General features: G+C 64.0%; 1 long non-coding RNA gene across 1 annotated transcript; it reads right to left on the bottom strand.

The window, feature by feature from the left end:
- Positions 1-557: 557 nt before the first annotated feature.
- LOC141579049 (uncharacterized) lies at positions 558-5,446 on the bottom strand. Its single transcript, XR_012510019.1, has 3 exons — positions 5,195-5,446; positions 894-4,590; positions 558-686 (listed from the first exon to the last, which is right to left on the bottom strand). It is a non-coding gene; the product is annotated as an uncharacterized LOC141579049 (long non-coding RNA).
- Between the last annotated feature and the right edge of the window lie 324 nt (positions 5,447-5,770).

Raw genomic sequence — 5,770 nt, 5'->3', positions numbered from 1 at the left:
CTCCCTCAGCCAGGAACCAACCACTTCCGAGTGAACCTCGGCCCAGGTCTTCACAGCAGCGTTTGGATTAAGAATCCTCTGTGGGACGCCCAGGTCTACGAAAGCCCTTTAGGGGGAAATTAGAAGGCAGCTGGAATATCCTGAGAGGAGTCTCTCCTTTCCTGAGGTGAAGAGCAGTGATGCTGGCGACCCGGCTGGTCATCACGAGGCGTCAGGAGCGCCGCTCTCCCAGGCCCCCCGAGGCGTGTCCCAGAGGCCTTCGCGGTCACGTGGCCCCTGGATTCCGGGCCCCTGAGCTGTGCCGGGCGTCTGCGGAGCCCTGGGGGAGCAGCCAAGCGGGTGGCAGAGCCCTGGGCCCCCGGCGGGCGGCCCTGCCTGGGTGGGAAGGGAGGAGCCCTCCCCGGTTATTCAAGGCCGACCGTGCCAGGTGACGGGAGGACGCAGAGACCAGCTTCATGGACCTGCGCGCCGGGGGTCCCGCACAGACTTGGGGGGCGTGGAGAGGAGGTCATGCTGAGGGCCGGGTCCTGGGCTCTAGGCTCCGTGGACTCCGCCTGCCGGCTGAACGCGACTCGTGCCCCCACGGGCTGCACCCCGGGCGCAGCGATAAAGCTTTGTGACTGGCACGGAGCACTGAACTTTCAGAACGTGTGTTAATTCAGCGTGATGTTACCCTCAGAGGAGTGCTATTTGGCGCCAAACATAAGAGAAATGAACCCCCAGTTAGAATGAGGTGTCCTCTCACTCACCCTCCGCTGCTGTGAGTCACCCCACTTGCTCCTCTCAGAAAGGCCGGGACGGCCAGCCCACCAGAGGCCCGCACCCGCACCCGCACCGCCTCTCAAGGCGGAGCCCACACTCCCGGGTCCCCAGAGAGGGGCCTTGTTTCTCACCTCACTCCCTTCTCTCGGGTACCCTGAGCTGCGCTCCAGAGAGGTGAGGAGAAAGACGCCGTCCCTTCCCCAGCCGGCTTCTCGCCTGGCCCTTCCACCAGGTGGGATTTCCATGGGGCACTGCGGCCGCAGCATCGGCCGTGCCCTCCGCCGCCTCCTCGTCCACCTCACTCCTGCGTTCGGAGCTGTGGGTCCAGGACTGGAGAGTGTGGTGGACTGAATGGTGGTGTGATAGAAAAACATCGCAGCCACATCAGTAAACAAAGGACGCTGTGGCCATCAGGTCACCAGCCGCTGCCCCCGCCCCCGACAGTGAGCGGAGGGGGCTCAGGACGGAGACCAGCAGGCAACCCGGCCCCTGCGGCCGCCCCCAGCGGTGCCCCCGAGGGGACGCAGGACGGGAAAGCACAGGACACTGGCCCCGGCAGCTCCGGTGCCCATCAGAGGAGTGATTTCAGGGAGCCCAGACCTTTGCGCCCTCCCGTACGTAGGAAAGCGCTAAGTTCCTCACCGGGACACGTCTGGGCTTCTTTCGTTAACAGTCCTCTTTAACGTTCCGAGTGCCTGGTCTTTGTTGTAAAAACCCCCACGAGTCCTGGCTCCTCCCGGCCTCTTAGAAGCCGTCTCTTGGGGCGATCTGAGAGGCCGCGCCCGGGTTCCAGTCCTCAGGAAGTCCGCCGAATAAAACGTAACAAGCCGCATCCAAAGGCCACGTCCACAGCGCCGCTCCCCAAGCCTGTGACGGTTCCTTTGGAAAAGGGTCTTTAACAGGCGTACGTTAGTCAAAGGTCTTGAGACGAGACCGTTAGAGCAGGCAGACACCTAGACCTGAGCTGAGAAAGGGGATGCAGCCCAAATGGCAGGAGACCCGAGCCGGCCCCAAACTGAAGGCCTGGAGCCTGGACAGGGCTGGGCCTGCAAGCGGCTCCTTCGTGGGGACCTGCTCCCCTGGCCTCCCTGACTTCATTTGCAGTGACCACGAGCCCCTGGTCTGTAGACTGTCCAGGAGGGGCCGAGCGGGGCACCGGGTGGACGTGTCACTGTAGGGGTCCAGGCCGGGCTCAGGTGCGGGCGGGGCAACAGGAAGGCGGCCCCTCCCCCAGGTACAGGGCCCAGGTACACGTGGGGCCGCCCCTGTCTGCCAGGCCAACCTGCGTCCCCATGTGCTGTCGGACTCTGCTCATCCGGTTGACTGGCCACCTGAATCAGGAGCTGGGCTTCCATCTGGCCGCTCAGTCCTGGAGCCCAGCAAAGTCTATGTCCCTGAGACAGGACTGGGGGACATCAGATCCTGGCCTGGAGGGAGGGTCGGAGCCTGGGGGCCCCAATTTGTCCATCCAAACACGTGTTTTTACCCCAAATAATGGCCCTGATCCTTGATTTGTCAGGTCATTAGGAATTCTGTGCGCACAACTCAGGTCTTGAATAATGAATCAAACGTCCTGGTGTGATTGATTTTTTAAATGGGCCATTTGCATATCATGATTAATCAGCTGCCCCTCGGGGCTGAGCTGGAGGAGGGCCAGGGTGGGGGTTGCGTCCTCTCCCACCCCAGGGGCTCGGGAGGCAAACGCACCGCCCGCCTCACCCCTGCCAGGGCAGCCGCTGGGCTGAGACATCAGGGACAGAGTGGACGGACGTGGACGGCGAGGCTTCCGGATGCCAAGGGCCAGAAGTGCCCAATTCCTCTGTACGTCCCTGCCGAGGGGGCAGGCCGGGGCGGATCCAGGTCATCCCCGCATTTGTGGTGAGTGGGCGTACCTGCCGTGTCCAGTGAGCAATGTTAGTGGACGAAGCCACTGACCCTCAGCAGCCATCTCTCCAGCCCCAGCATATCCACACCACTCAGAAGAAAGCCACCGTGATGACCCCAGCAGGTCAAGGGAAGCCCGCTGCCGGCCCTGGACCTGGGCAGACGGAAGAGGTTTCAGGATCCGGCTGCTCTTCCTGCCCCCAGGCCGGCACTGGCCTCCAGACTCTCGGCCCAGCTGCTGCCTGGGCATCTCCTGAGAAGGACTCGGGACCCAGAGACCGAGGCGGCTCCAGCCAGATGGCAGCTGGCCTTGGCAGTCAGCCCTCCCTGGCCTGCGGATCACATCCACCTTCAAGTGGCTGACACCGGACAGCTGTCCCTGAGGGACATGGGACCGAGGGAGCCAAGCATCTGCCCAGCCAGACCTGATAGGTGACCTGGAAGGCATTGGCCACGGACGGAACGAGTGTCAGGGAAGGTGCGAGGGGCCCAGGCGGGCAAGACCCCTCAGGCATAGGTTGGGGGGGGGCGTTTGAAGCACATCCACCTGGAGGGGCCTCCTTCAACTCCTCCTCCCCAGGTGGGCTTGCCCCGTGGTCCTGGGATGTGTCCATTGGGTGAAACAGGAGCCACAGTGTCCCCAGGTGGGCTGGGAGCCGGGTAGAGCCTGTGTCTTTGGGCAGAATTCCATGGGGGCGCTTGGCAAGATCCAAGTCGACTGATGTCAGGGACATAGGGGTCTGTGAAGACAGGGGTCTGTGGCAGGGGTCCGGGTCACTGGGGGTCCATGTGGGTGAGCAGAAGCTGCCTCTTTCCCTGAAGAGAACTCTGAGGCCTCAAGCCTGGGCCCTGCACCCAGAGACCAGCTGTGCCTGGGGAGACGGGACCCCATGGCGTCCAGCGGCCTCGCGTGGACAGTGACGCCGGCCCCTGCTCTCACAGGCCTCCCACTGCCCTGCAGCCTTGGCTGTGGAGCCGACCGGGTTCCAAGGGTGGTGTGCACACCTTCCAGGAGGCCCACACACCTGGGGCGTCAGCTCCACTGTGACCACGTGTGCATTTCAGAAGCCATGTGGAGCTGGGGGCCGTGGGGGCCTCTCTGCCTCAGCAAGTTCGCTGGGCTACTCAGCTCTGCAGGGTCTCAGTGTGCACTGGGCGGCCGCCAGGCCTGCGGTGGCCGTGTGTGCAGACATGGCCCGGGCTGGGGTCTCGGACGAGGGGCCTTTCCTGGCGTGGGCTTGGGCGTCAGGTGCTTGGAGAGAAGACGGGAGGAATCCTTGAGGAGTCTGAGAGCCCTGCACCCAAGGCTACCAAACAGCACGTGTTAGCACATCTTTAGAACATTTATCAGAGCAAAACACTGAAAACCACCTGGAGGCACGATTTTCCCTTCCACTGAGCGCGTCATTACTTCTCAGCTTTGGGGCAGACACTGGTCGCACCTGAAGGGGCTGAGTGAACGGACGTTGGCGGCAGATCTCCGGGCTCTGCACATCGGGGGGCGGTGCAGGGGCTCAAGCTTGACACTGAACACAGGTCCATTCTCCTCTGCTGCTTTCCAAATCCTGAGTGAGGCTCTCAGGGACCCTCTGCTGCACCCTCCCCACCCCGTGCTTCACCAGGAGCCCTTGGGGACGAAGGGACATCTCCCGCCCAGGCTCCGGGGGAACCACGGTGCTCGCAGGTCAGCGGGGAGACCGGCCTGGACGCTGCTCCCCTGCACCCCAGGGTGTGTCTGAGGGGCTCAGGCTCCATGTTGGCTCCCGGGCGGTGGCCAGTGTTGGCAGTGCAGGGGCTCTGGGTTGGGGTCAGGTACCCCTTGGAGAGGCCTCGGGACTGTCGGCTCCTCGGGTGAAGCCTTCTCTCTGTCTCCCCTCCTTCCTTCACAAATATTTGCTGAGCTTCTCCAGATGCTGCTGGGCGCCCTGCCCTCAGGGTCTCTGGCTGGGAGTGGACAGAGGAGACAGAACACATGTGGCTAAGGGGAGGGTGGGCAGGGGCTGGGGTTTGTGCTGGAGAACCGGAGGGGGCCTGAGGGCCAGGGGTGACTGAGATGGGATATTTCAGGAGAGTTTAGAGTGCCCCCAGGCCCGTTCCCCAGGCCCCTTCCCCAGGGCCCCTTCCCACCAGCCTCCATCCCTCACTGGGTCTGGGGGCTGCAGAACCACGCCCACCCTCCTGTTGCTGTATGTCCGTCCACTGCAGCACGTGACGGCCCCCACTCAGCCCTCCCACAGCCTCTGTGACTCAGGACTCAATCTGTCAGCTGTGTGGTGGAGGCTGTGTGGTGTCCAGCAGTGCAGGGTGTGACCTAGCCAGGGTCACCCTGACCCCGAGAGGAGCTGGGCAAACTCAGAGGTATCCACCGCAACCTCCCATGGGCTCAGCCCTTCACCCGCCACGATAACCAGATTGTGGCCCCAGCGTGACCCCAGCCCATCGCCATCCAGGACACAGTTCCAGTGGGTCTCTTCTCTCTGGTGGCCCGGCTGTCTCTCCCTGGGCCCCCCAGCCCAGAGCCGGTGGGTGGGCTGGATGCCAAACTGACCAAAGGATCTTGCCTTCTGGGGAGACAGCCGTCACTGTCCATCCACACGTCCATCCGCACGTCCACACACGTCCAGCAGGCGGCTCGGCACAGACGCTCTGACTGCAGACTGTAGGTGGACGAGTTCTTCCCCGGTGACTCTGTGGCCTTCGTAAGGAGAAGAAGATGTGTTCTTGCCTTGGGAGGTTCTGAACGGAGCCACAGGATCTCACCTCCCGGTCCGGCGCCCCAGGCTGAGTGCCCGGGAGGTCTGGGGCTGGAAGGCTGGCCCGCGGCTCTGGTGGGCGTGGCGTCCGGGCCAGTCCAGCCTCCGTCAGCGCAGCCCCAGCGCCAGGCCCTGCCGCTTCCTTCCACCCGGCAGACGTGTGCTCACCAGCTGCCCCGAGGTCAGGGCCGGCCTGAGCAAGCTGAGCAAGGGGAGGCCTAACCTCCCCAGCCCCTCCCCTGCGCTCCGCAGGCGCAACGCCTGTGCCTTCGCGAGAGCGCCACTTCCCCTCCCCTCGGAGGGTTGCCTGGAGGGCTGGGCTGCTCTGGGGGGCGCAGGCCCCTGGGCCAGGCGGAGGGAAGGCCGGGGGA

Source organism: Camelus bactrianus, chromosome 11 (genome assembly GCF_048773025.1).
Source record: "Camelus bactrianus isolate YW-2024 breed Bactrian camel chromosome 11, ASM4877302v1, whole genome shotgun sequence".
NCBI classification, from domain to species: domain Eukaryota; kingdom Metazoa; phylum Chordata; class Mammalia; order Artiodactyla; family Camelidae; genus Camelus; species Camelus bactrianus.
The sequence above is the reverse complement of the archived record's forward strand: the minus strand, read 5'-3'. Positions and strand labels throughout refer to the sequence as shown.